At 41.6% G+C, this 16,103-nt stretch overlaps 1 protein-coding gene across 6 annotated transcripts in view; it reads right to left on the bottom strand.

The window, feature by feature from the left end:
* The window catches only part of PGAP1 (post-GPI attachment to proteins inositol deacylase 1), a 1,652,111-nt gene that overhangs the window by 1,206,198 nt on the left and 429,810 nt on the right, over nt 1–16,103 (bottom strand). The window lies entirely within an intron of this gene.

Genomic DNA, 16,103 nt, shown 5'->3' with positions numbered 1-16,103 from the left:
GTGACAGGAGTTGCAGAAGAACACCGCCGCTCCTGTCACCTCCACGCAGCAACTGAGGTGAGTATCGCGATCAGCGATGACGTCACTCAGGTAACTCACGGCCACCGCTGGATCCTCCACCTGTGACAGCAAGTCTCCCGAGTGACAGCGATGAAGTCACAGGTGAATTGCGGTCACGGGGGGAGGATCCAGTTGGCCGCGGGTAACCTGAGTGACAGCAGCGCTAATCGCGCTGCTCAATTCAGTCACTCAGTGGATTAGCGGTCACCGGTGAGTCCTTCATGGGTGACCGTTAATCAGGACGCGACACAGACAGAGCCGCGGCATGACAATGAAGTCGGGTGAAGTTCACCCGAGTTCATTCTGATCGTGTGGCTCTGTCTGTGTCTGCTGTCATCTGCCATTCAGCTCTGCTACATGGCTGTCTGTGGCTGCTGTCAGCGGCCATGTAGCAGAGCTGAATAGCAGATGACAGCTGCTGAGAAAAAAAATGATCACACACGGATCACACACGCATTACACACGCATTGCAATCATGAGAAAAATCTCAGGATCGCAGTGCAGTTGCATTGCACTCTGATCTAACGTGAACTAAAATCAGCCGAGTTTTTTTTCAGCCAACTCGGACCGATTATACTCGCATAGATGTGTTTCCAGCCTTAGATGTGTTGGCCTGGGCTAACTGGACTGGTTGCCCTCTTTTCTGGTGTGAGTATATGTTATAATACATTTTTGGGGGAGTTTTTATCTCCTCCTTTTGTTGCTATTTTTGATATTTATCAGTGTAGGGACCCGCAAGCGTGAGGATCCGTGATGAGGATTGCGGGCTTACGTACATTGGCCAATTTACAAACTAATACCTCATATATATTTTATATGTATTTTTTGCACTTTTTTATACGGGGTGCAGCCGTGCCTCTCAATACGGCCATGCATAGTGGAATCTCTGTCCCTTGCGTGCTGCAGTGAGTAGTGTCCGAGTAACCCGCCTAATCTAATAGTAAGGGCGTGGTAATAGGTTGCTGGCTGGACACCATGCGCATACAAGTGTGAACAGCGCCCTATGCACGCCACTAGTGTGCAATTTACCTTGCACCTGTGAAGTGTCCATCATCTTGAGAGGTTTGTCTGCATCCTGTTTGTGCATTAGATGTGTTGGCCTGGGCTAACTGGACTGGTTGCCCTCTTTTCTGCTGTGAGTATATCCCCAATACTTGACCAATAAATCTAATTGCATATTATATGGACTTTTTGATCGTATTATTTTCTCCTTTTTTAACTACATGTATATTGCCTGTCTGTGAAAATGGCTTCTCCTAGGCCCATTAGAAGACAACGCCCTCAACCCTGACACCATAGGTTGGACTTGTGTACTGTCTGTGAAGCACTCTGTCCACTTAAGCCCACCCCATTAGTTCATGTCCTGAATGTAGATGGCATGCCCAATGTCCCTCCCTCTCCGGCCTCTTCGGACGCCATTTTGGCTAACACCTAGTTCCTCTTTTGAAAGCCATTTTAACTCCGTCACTACATACTTCTTCTTCAGACACCATTTTCATTTTATTCTGGCCAACACTTGGTAACTTTTTTTTCAGCCATCCTAGGACCCAAAGTCACACCTCTGTTTATTGTTGGTGCAGGCGAAGCTGCAGAGGAGGGACATGAAGGCCTGAAATCCACTCTGTGTTTTTTTGGTCATATATGCATTTGTGCCCTATTGTATCCCACCGATGAACCTTAACAAAGGACATTGCTAATAATCCAGTGAAAAACTTTTTTCCTTTACTTTTGCATATTTATTTTTGCTGTGCCTACAATTTATTAGACCACATCAATGGACTGCTAACTATTTTGTCTGTTGGACATTGAATATTTTTCTGCCTATGGCAGTTGCTACTTCGCCTAGTTTTGAGATAACCTCGCTTGCATATTATCCTGCCTGGTATCTTGCACAAGAGCTCCTTGATGTAGTGGGCAGAGTATCGTGTGGTCCTAAGGGAATTTTTGATCATCAGGAGTTGGCATATATTAGGGTTTTTGCTGGCTGCAGCCAGTGATCTATCATATCCTTTTGTATCTTAGTTAGCAGGGCCTCTCTTTGCTTAAGTCTATCCCTAACCAACTGTGTATTGTTTACTTCTTATATCATCGTCAATATATGTTGGGGGCTTTAACTATCTCTTTGGGGCAGCTCCGAAGAAAGTTAGGATTTCTTTCTTCTTCTTTGAGGCTAGTTAGTTTCTTAGGCGGTGACGAGGCATCTAAGTAGAGTAGGCACGCTCCACCGCTATTTCTAGTTGTGTTTATATAGTCAGGGGGTGCTGCTTGTTAGTTACCAAACACTCTTGTGCTCTTTTTCCGAGGTTTTAGAGGATCTTAGATTTTAGAATGTCAGTGTTCTCCTGACCCCACTTTACACCCGATGCTCTTCCATACAAACCTGGGTATAGTCCTTTGTATCAGGTCTCAGAGAGCCCATACGCAAACTACAGATGGATCGCCTGATTACAGAGTGAAGGATCAAGACACTCTCAAGTGGCAAGAGGCGTGGAGATGAATCTAAAGCCTGCTTTACACACTTCAATAAATCTTTCAATCCGTCGTCGGGGTCAAGTTGTAAGTGACGCACATCCGGCATCGTTCGTGAGGTATTTGCGTGTGAAACCTACATGCGATCGATATTGAACGAAAATACGGTGATCGCATACACGTCGTTTATTCCTCATACATTGGACGTTTAGTAGTGCGAAACTAGTGAATTGTAACGTGTGACATCCATCATACGATTGTGATGTCTGATGCTATGTGCGCAGGTGTGCGCTCTGCACCGCAGCTTAAAAAAGGTCTGCTTCAGAGCGCAGCTGAAAAGCTGCGTTCTGAAGCGCCTCACAATGTCTGTCATGCACTAATCTCTGTCAGTCCGTCACTATCTCTGTCCCTCTCTCTCTGTCCATGTCAGTCTATCCCTCTTACCCCCTCTCTCATATACTCACCGATCCCCGGCGCTGCACGGCATTCACACTGCTGAGGCGGCTTTTACTGTTTTGAAAAAGCCGGCCGCCCATTAAACAATCTCGTATTCCCTGCTTACCCCACCCACCGGCGCCTATGATTGGTTACAAAGCGAAATAAACTGTGGAAAGAAAAAGCGCAATAGGGTCTTACCCGGTATATATCCGGGAAAAAATTAAAGGGAATGCACTCACCTTCAGTAGTTGTGACAGTCACAACTACTATAAAAGCTTATTTTGTAGAGATGAAGTCTGCTGCAGCCCCCGTGGTTGATAACAGAGAACAATAGAGAAGGGGTTTTATGCCGCGCTGTTCATCAGGAAGGAGGACAAAGAGATGGTCAATGTTCCTTTATTGTAGCTTGTTGTCTACGCGTTTCAGGAGCTCTGCTCCCTTCATCAGGACATACAGTACAAAAAAAACATATCTGCAGTTGATCCTAGGATCCCAGCATATATACAACCCAGAAAAAAGAAAAAAATGTCAAGCCACACCCCCAAAATAAAAAAATTGGCGGGTAGGAATGACGCATGTAACAGCACACACATTTACATGTATAAAAGGCAAAGAAAAGAGGGTAAAACAATAGATAATGGTATAAAAATATGTTATAAAATATTCATGCAAAAAAATGTTTTATTATCCACAATTAAAAAATTCTAAAAATCAGGACTCATGGGTTAAAAAACAAGTGTCTGTTTTACTTTGTTTTGGAACCAGCAGTTTTACGGGGTTAAAGTGTGGAGGTAGATAATCTCCTCCTACGTGCCACTGGGGATTTTACAGAGAATGTCTGCAAAAACCAACATCGTAGATCATCAGGAAAAAGAGGAAAACTATTTGGAGGAATTTTATCAATGAAACCATGATTGAAAGACGTTCAGGATTCTCCCTCATTCAAAAAAATAAAAAAACAGTCACAGCAGTCATTTATATCAAGCGGGTAACAGAGCCCAAGTGTAAAACTCGGCTCTGTGAACCTTGCCTGAACCCGGGGTGAGCTGAGTTCAGGTTATAATAATGGCATCGCGTGGAAGCGAGTGCCAGAGTACAAGACCTAGAATTGTCTCAATGAGCTGTCCCCAGGACGACGTAACCACAGGTCTGAATTCCTCGACAGCACCGCACATAAGCAGTGTTGCTATTGACAGGGATTCAGGCCAGTGGTGTCTAAAGCCGTGCGACAATATCAGTAAGCTGCAGATTAAACATAGGACAGCCGGCTGTATACTATTAGCAGGATTCTTATCAATGAATCCCCAGTTAAAACACACCCAGGAGAGAAAAAAAATACTGACACAACCATTTATATCAAACGGGTGACATAGCCCCAGAAAAGAAATTGGCTCTGTGAACCGCATCCGCACCAAGGGTGAACTGAGTTCAGATTATAGTAATGGTACCAGGTGAAAATGAGAGTTAAAGTACAGGATCTAGAAATTGCCTCAGTGAGCTGTCTCCAGGACATCATGCAACAGGCCTGGATTCCTCGATAGCACCACATTTATGCAGTAGTGCTACCGACAGGGATCCAGGCCAGTGGTGTCCGAGATCGTGTGACAACCTCAATAGGCTGCAAGGGAATTAATGAAAAACAAGCAGCAGGCCGTCTGTTGATCCTGGGGGCAAAAGCTTATGTCCCAGGACCAGCAGAGAAGAGGGAAAAAAAGGGAAAAAAAAAAAAAAAGGGAAAAAAAAGGGACATAGATCTACAATCTATATCCCCGTATATCACTCAACCAATTCATATACAGACTATTTTGGTCTATTAATCAGCAAATATGATCTCACCAAGAAAGGGGGAAGGCACAAGTTAAAATCAAGGGACACTGATATATGACAGTAACAATTGTATGTATATAATAGATACCAACCTTCAATTTTTTTCCTTTTTTTTAAAAATTTAAATTAAAAATTGCTTTTAAAAGGGATGGAGGGAGGGGGGGGGTTAAGACTTTACTCAGGGGTCTATTAGTGAAACAAATCCGTGACCTCATTGAGACCCACTGGTTTCAAGGTGTTGAGTTTGTAAATCCAGTAGGTCTCTTTTCTATTCAAGGCTTCCACTCGATTATGTATCTGAAGGGGGATATGGTCGATAGGGGTGACCCTAATTTTTGCTTTTTTACCATGTTTGACTGTGGTATGTCTAGACAGTCCATGAAACATGAAACCAATTTTGATGTTGTGCCTGTGGGAATTGATCCGGTTATGCAGTTCCTGCACCGTTCTTCCCACATACAATTTCCCGCATTCACATTCAATTAGATAAATCACAAATGTAGATTGACAAGTGAGGTGGACTCTAATGGGAAAGGAGTCTTCTCCTGAAGAGGATTTAAAAATGGATCTATTGTGTGAAATTGATTTACAGCATAAGCAATTCCTCATGAAACATTTATAGGATCCTGCATTCATATTAGGATTATGTATTTTATTCTTTATTGTAAGAGCTTTTGCTCTACTTGGGGCTATGATGCTCTTTAGGTTAGGGGCTCTCCTGAAAGTAATCCCTGGTTTTTCAGGAATAACCCCCTTTAAAAAAGGGTCGTTAAGAAGTATACCCCAATGTCTAGACAAGATTTCCTTTATCCGATCACTCTCTCTACTGAAAGTGGTAAGGAAATTAGAAGTGAAATCCTTATTGATAGTTTTAATGGGCTTTCTACTGGGTTTAATTAAATCTGCTTGTTTGAGCAGTTTAGTGTCCTTAAAAGCCTTCTTAATGAGTGACATAGGGTATTCTTTTTCTATAAACCTATTTCTCATGATATTGGCTTGTACATGAAAGTCATCATCAGAGGTACAGTTCCTCCTAATTCTTTTGTATTGGTTATTAGGTATATTTGTGAGCCATTTTTTATAGTGGCCACTGGAAAATTGGATATACCCATTACAATCTACTTTTTTGAAGAATGTTTTAGTAATAATCTCCCCCTCGCGATGTGTCAGGGTCAGATCCAGAAAGTCTATTTGATCTTTCTGTACTACCGATGAGAATGTAAGGCCCCAATTGTTATTGTCCAAATGTTTTATAAAATCAGGGACATTATTGTTACTGTTGTCCCATATCAATATCAGATCATCAATATACCTCTTATATAAAATGATATGTTTAGAAAAGGGGGAATTATAGATGAATAACTGCTCAAATAGCCCCATAAATAAATTTGCAAAGGTTGGTGCTACCTTCGAGCCCATTGCAGTCCCACATCTCTGATGATATATAGTATCCATAAAAGTAAAGTAATTATTGGTTAAAATAAATTGCATCCCTTTTAAGATGAACTTTTTTTGCTGAAATGGTAGCCTATCATCAATTAATAGGAATTGTTTAAAGCATTCTAGTCCCAGTTTGTGTGAAATGTTTGTATACAAGGCAGAGACATCCAAGGTAATAAACACATAAGAATCCCCCCAAGGGATTTCCCTTATGAATTGTATAAGGTGTGCAGAGTCGCGGAGATAGCTTTTGAGCCTAATGACGTGAATGCTCATAATTTGGTCAATATACGCTGCTAATTTTACAGTCAGAGAATCTATTCCAGATATGATAGGTCTACCTGGAGGATTAATGGGGTCTTTGTGGACCTTAGGGAGATGATAATAGAACGCCATTTTTGGACATTTGTTTTCTAAAAACTTTTTTTCATTGTCATTAAGTAAATTATTTTTAATGGCCTCCTGTAAGAGTGTTTGATATTCAATGATGGCTTTATTATACCTTTCCTGACCAGAAACCTCATAGTGAATGGTGTTAGAAAGATTTCTCAGCGCTTCTCTGATATATGCTTCCTTGTCCTGCAGGACTACTCCCCCACCCTTATCAGCAGGTCTGATGATAAGGTTATGGTTCTCTTTAAGGGTTTTTATTGCCCTATGTTCACCCATGGTCAGATTGTGCAGACCCGATTTTTTATTAGCTTTTAGTTTCTTTATATCCTCTAATACTAGATCACTAAACGTTTTTATATGATGTCCTTTACTGTTTAGAGGGTAAAATTTTGAGTTGAGTCTGAGGTCAGTATGTAAAAATTTATCTGAAATGTCCCTTTTCTCTGAAGTCTCAGGCTTATGTATTTGAAAATGTCGAGTTAATGTGATTTTTCTTATAAACCTCTGTACGTCCAAATATAATTCAAAATCGTTTGAATGAGGGAGAATCCTGAACGTCTTTCAATCATGGTTTCATTGATAAAATTCCTCCAAATAGTTTTCCTCTTTTTCCTGATGATCTACGATGTTGGTTTTTGCAGACATTCTCTGTAAAATCCCCAGTGGCACGTACGAGGAGATTATCTACCTCCACACTTTAACCCCGTAAAACTGCTGGTTCCAAAACAAAGTAAAACAGACACTTGTTTTTTAACCCATGAGTCCTGATTTTTAGAATTTTTTAATTGTGGATAATAAAACATTTTTTTGCATGAATATTTTATAACATATTTTTATACCATTATCTATTGTTTTACCCTCTTTTCTTTGCCTTTTATACATGTAAATGTGTGTGCTGTTACATGCGTCATTCCTACCCGCCAATTTTTTTATTTTGGGGGTGTGGCTTGACATTTTTTTCTTTTTTCTGGGTTGTATATATGCTGGGATCCTAGGATCAACTGCAGATATGTTTTTTTTGTACTGTATGTCCTGATGAAGGGAGCAGAGCTCCTGAAACGCGTAGACAACAAGCTACAATAAAGGAACATTGACCATCTCTTTGTCCTCCTTCCTGATGAACAGCGCGGCATAAAACCCCTTCTCTATTGTTCTCTGTTATCAACCACGGGGGCTGCAGCAGACTTCATCTCTACAAAATAAGCTTTTATAGTAGTTGTGACTGTCACAACTACTGAAGGTGAGTGCATTCCCTTTAATTTTTTCCCGGATATATACCGGGTAAGACCCTATTGCGCTTTTTCTTTCCACAGTTTATTTCGCTTTGTGCCTTCTGGACCTGGCAAGACCAGCTCTTCTGGTGGACATAGCAGCATAAGGGTCGTGTCTTTCTATCATGGACTACTTCAACCAACGTCTCTCTTCAAGAGAAAGACTCATCCTACAAACAGTAGGTGCATCTGATGCTTACAATATAGATCCTGAACTTGATTTAACCAATGTCTATTCTGAAGAAGACGGTATTAATATGAGAAATCTTTTTCTACGTCTTGAGGATCTTCTCAAGGATGAACTATTTTACAGTCTGGACGCTAGGTTCCTCCTGATTTATATGGAAGAAAAACTATGCCCCAGGGGTCTGAGAGTGAACAAAGATTCCCCTTTCCCCTTGGATAAAACTTTTTCTTTGGAATGGGACAATATTTTTCAGAAATGTATGCAAGAGATGTTACAGTGCCTCTATAAAAAAAGAGATATTTTAGCTAAAGAGGCTACTGCTAAAATATCGGATGTATATGAGGAGCTGGGTCTATATGACCTACATTGTGAATATAAAATTTTAAATTCCAATATCAATACTAAATTAACACAACTTGAACAGGATACCATCCTTAGAAAATCTAGGAAATTACAGAGAGACAGACAAGATAAAATTAACAAAACTGCCCCCCCTACTGACCAAAAAGAGAATATATCTACACCAAGGCCTTTTAGTACCAATAAGCTCAAGAATTTCAAAAGAAAGAGAAGTCATAGTAATAATCGGAATTTTTTTAATAGTAAATTCCATAAAAAACGGAATCCTTCGACTAATATGGAAAAGGAAGCTCCAAAAGATACCCCTGTACCCAGTAAAAAAACTGCAAATAGTATCTCTATCATTAATGACACAACTGGAAAATCCTTAATGGATCTTCCAAAGGAGACAGCTGATATAACTGTCCATATTGACAAACTCAAGGTACCAGAACCCCTTAAAATTCCTAAAGATTTTGAGGAGACTAAAAGACAACTAGCATTAATAAAGATGCAAATCGAGAGAATAAGAAAAGAAAGAGAATCCCCTTTGATCAGTGATGATACCACTACTCCAACAATATCTAGGGAAGGAGAGCAGGATATGGACCTCATGGATTTGTTGGACTTATCCACACATGAGGATTATATCCCCTTGCCTGACACACAATTTGCACTTAATGTGTCCTCTACTGAGTGTGCTAATTCTGGGGCCGAACCCATTAAAACGGTCATCATTGATAACACCAAAAAGAACAATATGTGTGTACCTTTTTTATCCCTTGGAAGGTTTTCAACCCAGAACCCTATACAAAGCCCCATAACGAACTACCTAACCTCAAGGGGGGGAAAAAGAAAAAATCCCACAGAGGAAACCGAGCAGGTGACAGGGTCCAACAAAAAAGAAAAGAAAAACTAATACCCCCAAGCCACACTTCAGGCATTTTTAATCTCTCTAGTCATGATCTTACAGAAAACGAACTTAAGGTACTAAAAAAAGGACTATATTTTTGCCCTGATTTTTCCTCTGACGATTTTGAATTATATTTGGACGTACAGAGGTTTATAAGAAAAATCACATTAACTCGACATTTTCAAATACATAAGCCTGAGACTTCAGAGAAAAGGGACATTTCAGATAAATTTTTACATACTGACCTCAGACTCAACTCAAAATTTTACCCTCTAAACAGTAAAGGACATCATATAAAAACGTTTAGTGATCTAGTATTAGAGGATATAAAGAAACTAAAAGCTAATAAAAAATCGGGTCTGCACAATCTGACCATGGGTGAACATAGGGCAATAAAAACCCTTAAAGAGAACCATAACCTTATCATCAGACCTGCTGATAAGGGTGGGGGAGTAGTCCTGCAGGACAAGGAAGCATATATCAGAGAAGCGCTGAGAAATCTTTCTAACACCATTCACTATGAGGTTTCTGGTCAGGAAAGGTATAATAAAGCCATCATTGAATATCAAACACTCTTACAGGAGGCCATTAAAAATAATTTACTTAATGACAATGAAAAAAAGTTTTTAGAAAACAAATGTCCAAAAATGGCGTTCTATTATCATCTCCCTAAGGTCCACAAAGACCCCATTAATCCTCCAGGTAGACCTATCATATCTGGAATAGATTCTCTGACTGTAAAATTAGCAGCGTATATTGACCAAATTATGAGCATTCACGTCATTAGGCTCAAAAGCTATCTCCGCGACTCTGCACACCTTATACAATTCATAAGGGAAATCCCTTGGGGGGATTCTTATGTGTTTATTACCTTGGATGTCTCTGCCTTGTATACAAACATTTCACACAAACTGGGACTAGAATGCTTTAAACAATTCCTATTAATTGATGATAGGCTACCATTTCAGCAAAAAAAGTTCATCTTAAAAGGGATGCAATTTATTTTAACCAATAATTACTTTACTTTTATGGATACTATATATCATCAGAGATGTGGGACTGCAATGGGCTCGAAGGTAGCACCAACCTTTGCAAATTTATTTATGGGGCTATTTGAGCAGTTATTCATCTATAATTCCCCCTTTTCTAAACATATCATTTTATATAAGAGGTATATTGATGATCTGATATTGATATGGGACAACAGTAACAATAATGTCCCTGATTTTATAAAACATTTGGACAATAACAATTGGGGCCTTACATTCTCATCGGTAGTACAGAAAGATCAAATAGACTTTCTGGATCTGACCCTGACACATCGCGAGGGGGAGATTATTACTAAAACATTCTTCAAAAAAGTAGATTGTAATGGGTATATCCAATTTTCCAGTGGCCACTATAAAAAATGGCTCACAAATATACCTAATAACCAATACAAAAGAATTAGGAGGAACTGTACCTCTGATGATGACTTTCATGTACAAGCCAATATCATGAGAAATAGGTTTATAGAAAAAGAATACCCTATGTCACTCATTAAGAAGGCTTTTAAGGACACTAAACTGCTCAAACAAGCAGATTTAATTAAACCCAGTAGAAAGCCCATTAAAACTATCAATAAGGATTTCACTTCTAATTTCCTTACCACTTTCAGTAGAGAGAGTGATCGGATAAAGGAAATCTTGTCTAGACATTGGGGTATACTTCTTAACGACCCTTTTTTAAAGGGGGTTATTCCTGAAAAACCAGGGATTACTTTCAGGAGAGCCCCTAACCTAAAGAGCATCATAGCCCCAAGTAGAGCAAAAGCTCTTACAATAAAGAATAAAATACATAATCCTAATATGAATGCAGGATCCTATAAATGTTTCATGAGGAATTGCTTATGCTGTAAATCAATTTCACACAATAGATCCATTTTTAAATCCTCTTCAGGAGAAGACTCCTTTCCCATTAGAGTCCACCTCACTTGTCAATCTACATTTGTGATTTATCTAATTGAATGTGAATGCGGGAAATTGTATGTGGGAAGAACGGTGCAGGAACTGCATAACCGGATCAATTCCCACAGGCACAACATCAAAATTGGTTTCATGTTTCATGGACTGTCTAGACATACCACAGTCAAACATGGTAAAAAAGCAAAAATTAGGGTCACCCCTATCGACCATATCCCCCTTCAGATACATAATCGAGTGGAAGCCTTGAATAGAAAAGAGACCTACTGGATTTACAAACTCAACACCTTGAAACCAGTGGGTCTCAATGAGGTCACGGATTTGTTTCACTAATAGACCCCTGAGTAAAGTCTTAACCCCCCCCCTCCCTCCATCCCTTTTAAAAGCAATTTTTAATTTAAATTTTTAAAAAAAAGGAAAAAAATTGAAGGTTGGTATCTATTATATACATACAATTGTTACTGTCATATATCAGTGTCCCTTGATTTTAACTTGTGCCTTCCCCCTTTCTTGGTGAGATCATATTTGCTGATTAATAGACCAAAATAGTCTGTATATGAATTGGTTGAGTGATATACGGGGATATAGATTGTAGATCTATGTCCCTTTTTTTTTTTTTTTTTTTTTTTTTTTTCCCCTCTTTTTCCCTCTTCTCTGCTGGTCCTGGGACATAAGCTTTTGCCCCCAGGATCAACAGACGGCCTGCTGCTTGTTTTTCATTAATTCCCTTGCAGCCTATTGAGGTTGTCACACGATCTCGGACACCACTGGCCCACTGGCCTGGATCCCTGTCGGTAGCACTACTGCATAAATGTGGTGCTATCGAGGAATCCAGGCCTGTTGCATGATGTCCTGGAGACAGCTCACTGAGGCAATTTCTAGATCCTGTACTTTAACTCTCATTTTCACCTGGTACCATTACTATAATCTGAACTCAGTTCACCCTTGGTGCGGATGCGGTTCACAGAGCCAATTTCTTTTCTGGGGCTATGTCACCCGTTTGATATAAATGGTTGTGTCAGTATTTTTTTTCTCTCCTGGGTGTGTTTTAACTGGGGATTCATTGATAAGAATCCTGCTAATAGTATACAGCCGGCTGTCCTATGTTTAATCTGCAGCTTACTGATATTGTCGCACGGCTTTAGACACCACTGGCCTGAATCCCTGTCAATAGCAACACTGCTTATGTGCGGTGCTGTCGAGGAATTCAGACCTGTGGTTACGTCGTCCTGGGGACAGCTCATTGAGACAATTCTAGGTCTTGTACTCTGGCACTCGCTTCCACGCGATGCCATTATTATAACCTGAACTCAGCTCACCCCGGGTTCAGGCAAGGTTCACAGAGCCGAGTTTTACACTTGGGCTCTGTTACCCGCTTGATATAAATGACTGCTGTGACTGTTTTTTTATTTTTTTTTTTTATTTTTTTTATTTTTTTTATTTTTTTGAATGAGGGAGAATCCTCAACGTCTTTCAATCATGGTTTCATTGATAAAATTCCTCCAAATAGTTTTCCTCTTTTTCCTGATGATCTACGATGTTGGTTTTTGCAGACATTCTCTGTAAAATCCCCAGTGGCACGTACGAGGAGATTATCTACCTCCACACTTTAACCCCGTAAAACTGCTGGTTCCAAAACAAAGTAAAACAGACACTTGTTTTTTAACCCATGAGTCCTGATTTTTAGAATTTTTTAATTGTGGATAATAAAACATTTTTTTGCATGAATATTTTATAACATATTTTTATACCATTATCTATTGTTTTACCCTCTTTTCTTTGCCTTTTATACATGTAAATGTGTGTGCTGTTACATGCGTCATTCCTACCCGCCAATTTTTTTATTTTGGGGGTGTGGCTTGACATTTTTTTCTTTTTTCTGGGTTGTATATATGCTGGGATCCTAGGATCAACTGCAGATATGTTTTTTTTGTACTGTATGTCCTGATGAAGGGAGCAGAGCTCCTGAAACGCGTAGACAACAAGCTACAATAAAGGAACATTGACCATCTCTTTGTCCTCCTTCCTGATGAACAGCGCGGCATAAAACCCCTTCTCTATTGTTCTCTGTTATGATTGGTTACAGTGAGACACGCCCCCACGCTGAGTGACAGGTGTCACACTGCACCCAATCACAGCAGCCGGTGGGCGTGTCTATACTGTGTAGTGAAATAAATAATTAAATAATTTAAAAAAACGGCGTGCGGTTCCCCCCAATTTTAAAACCAGCCAGATAAAGCCATACGGCTGAAGGCTGGTATTCTCAGGATGGGGAGCTCCACGTTATGGGGAGCCCCCCAGCCTAACAATATCAGCCAACAGCCGCCCAGAATTGCCGCATACATTATATGCGACAGTTCTGGGGCTGTACCCGGCTCTTCCCGATTTACCCTGATGCGTTGGCAAATCGGGGTAATAAGGAGTTATTGGCAGCCCATAGCTGTCAATAAGTCCTAGATTAATCATGTCAGGCGTCTATGAGACACCCTCCATGATTAATCTGTAGATTACAGTAAATAAACACACACACACGAAAAATCCTTTATTAGAAATAAAAAACACACACATATACCCTGGTTCACCACTTTAATCAGCCCCAAAAAGCCCTCCTTGTCCGGCGTACTCCAGGATGGTCCAGCGTCGCATCCAGCGCTGCTGCATGGAGGTGACCGGAGCTGCAGAAGACACCGCCGCTCCGGTCACCTCCACGCAGGTAATGAAGACAGCCGCGCGATCAGCTGCTGTCACTGAGGTTACCCGCTGTCACTGGATCCAGCGGTGGATGCAGCAGTGGCCGCGGGTAACCTCAGTGACAGATCAGCTGATCGCGCTACTCACCTCAGTTGCTGACTGGAGCTGACCGGAGCGGCGGTGAGTAGCGCGATCAGCTGAGCTGTCACTGAGGTTACCCGCGGCCACCGCTGGATCCAGTGACAGCGGGTAACCTCAGTGACAGATCAGCTGATCGCACGGCTGTCTTCATTACCTGCGTGGAGGTGACCGGAGCGGCTGTGTCTGCTGCAGCTCCGGTCACCTCCATGCAGCAGCGCTGGAAGCGACGCTGGAGCATCCTGGATTACGCCGGACATGGAGGGCTTTTTGGGGCTGATTAAAGTGGTGAACCAGGGAATGTGTGTGTGTTTTTTATTTCAAATAAAGGATTTTTCGGGTGTGTGTGTTTATTTACTGTAATTTACAGATTAATCATGGAGGGTGTCTCATAGACGCCTGACATGATTAATCTAGGACTTATTGGCAGCTATGGGCTGCCAATAACTCCTTATTACCCCGATTTGCCAACGCATCAGGGTAAATCGGGAAGAGCCGGGTACAGCCCCAGAACTGTCGCATATAATGTATGCGGCAATTCTGGGCGGCTGCTGACTGATATTGTTAGGCTGGGCGGCTCCCCATAACGTGGAGCTCCCCATCCTGAGAATACCAGCCTTCAGCCGTATGGCTTTATCTGGCTGGTTTTAAAATTGGGGGGGACCGCACGCCGTTTTTTTAATTATTTATTTCACTACACAGTATAGACACGCCCACCGGCTGCTGTGATTGGGTGCAGTGTGACACCTGTTACTCAGCGTGGGGGCGTGTCTCACTGTAACCAATCATAGGCGCCGGTGGGCGGGGTAAGCAGGGAATACGAGATTGTTTAATGGGCGGCCGGCTTTTTCAAAACAGTAAAAGCCGCCGGAGCAGTGTGAATGCCGTGCAGCGCCGGGGATCGGGGATTGGTGAGTATATGAGAGAGGACTGCTCAATTCACTTACTCAGGAGATTAGCGGTCACTGGTGAGTCTTCACTGGTGACCGCTAATCAGGACGCGGCACAGACAGAGCCGCAGCATGACAATGAAGTTGGGTGAGGTTCACCCGAGTTCATTCTGACAGTGCGGCTCTGTCTGTGTCTGCTGTCATCGGCCATTCACCGCTGCTACATGGCTGTCTGTGTCTGCTGTCAGCGGCCATGTAGCAGAGCTGAACGGCAGATGACATAGTAAAAATGCATCCCTACACATTACACACGCTTGGCAAGTCAATAAATAAAAAAAAAAAAAAAAAGGTGCCCAATGCATACGTCACAGAACACATGATCTAAAGGATCGCACACAAAATTGATCAATTTAACATAGACTACTAACGCTCATGTGACAGCAAATGAACGACCTATGTGCAATCTCATTAGATCGCATATGCGACCTGGGCGTGTCACATCGCATACGAGATCGCATACCTAATTGTAAGGTGTAAAGCAGGCTTTACAGCTTCCAAGACCACCCTACGTACAAATGTGGTGCATTGTCACCTGAAGAGTATCATCACGTTATCTCCAGCCCTGGGCCTGCCTGACTATCAGAAGTCATTATACCTGTTTGCTATGGATTAAGACAGCGGCCCTTTGGATACTACTCAGCCAGATTGGATCCAGTCATCCGAGAAACACCAACCTAAAGCACCAGTTGAAGATCAATGCTTCGCATGACATCACTGCTCCCTGACAATGTCACTATCTTCCGGTTTGTGGTCCAAATTGTCTCTCCAGGAAAGGAGACAAACTCTAGCGCCACCTATTGGAAGTAGCAATCCTAAAAGTCAAAAGTGGCCTTCTGACAAGCCTTTTCATATGACTTAGGATATATGCCAGATCAGAATCACAATTTGCAGACACGGTGTTTCGGGGTGATTGCCCCTCGTCAGTGCAAAATATGGGTAACTGATCTGGCTTATGAGAATCTAATGGGGGACCACGGGGGAAGACTATTCTCCTTATGGAGACCTGACAAACCAGTCTGGCTGTCA

The sequence above is a fragment of the Anomaloglossus baeobatrachus genome, chromosome 7 (genome assembly GCF_048569485.1).
Source record: "Anomaloglossus baeobatrachus isolate aAnoBae1 chromosome 7, aAnoBae1.hap1, whole genome shotgun sequence".
In the NCBI taxonomy this organism is placed as follows: domain Eukaryota; kingdom Metazoa; phylum Chordata; class Amphibia; order Anura; family Aromobatidae; genus Anomaloglossus; species Anomaloglossus baeobatrachus.
The sequence above is the reverse complement of the archived record's forward strand: the minus strand, read 5'-3'. Positions and strand labels throughout refer to the sequence as shown.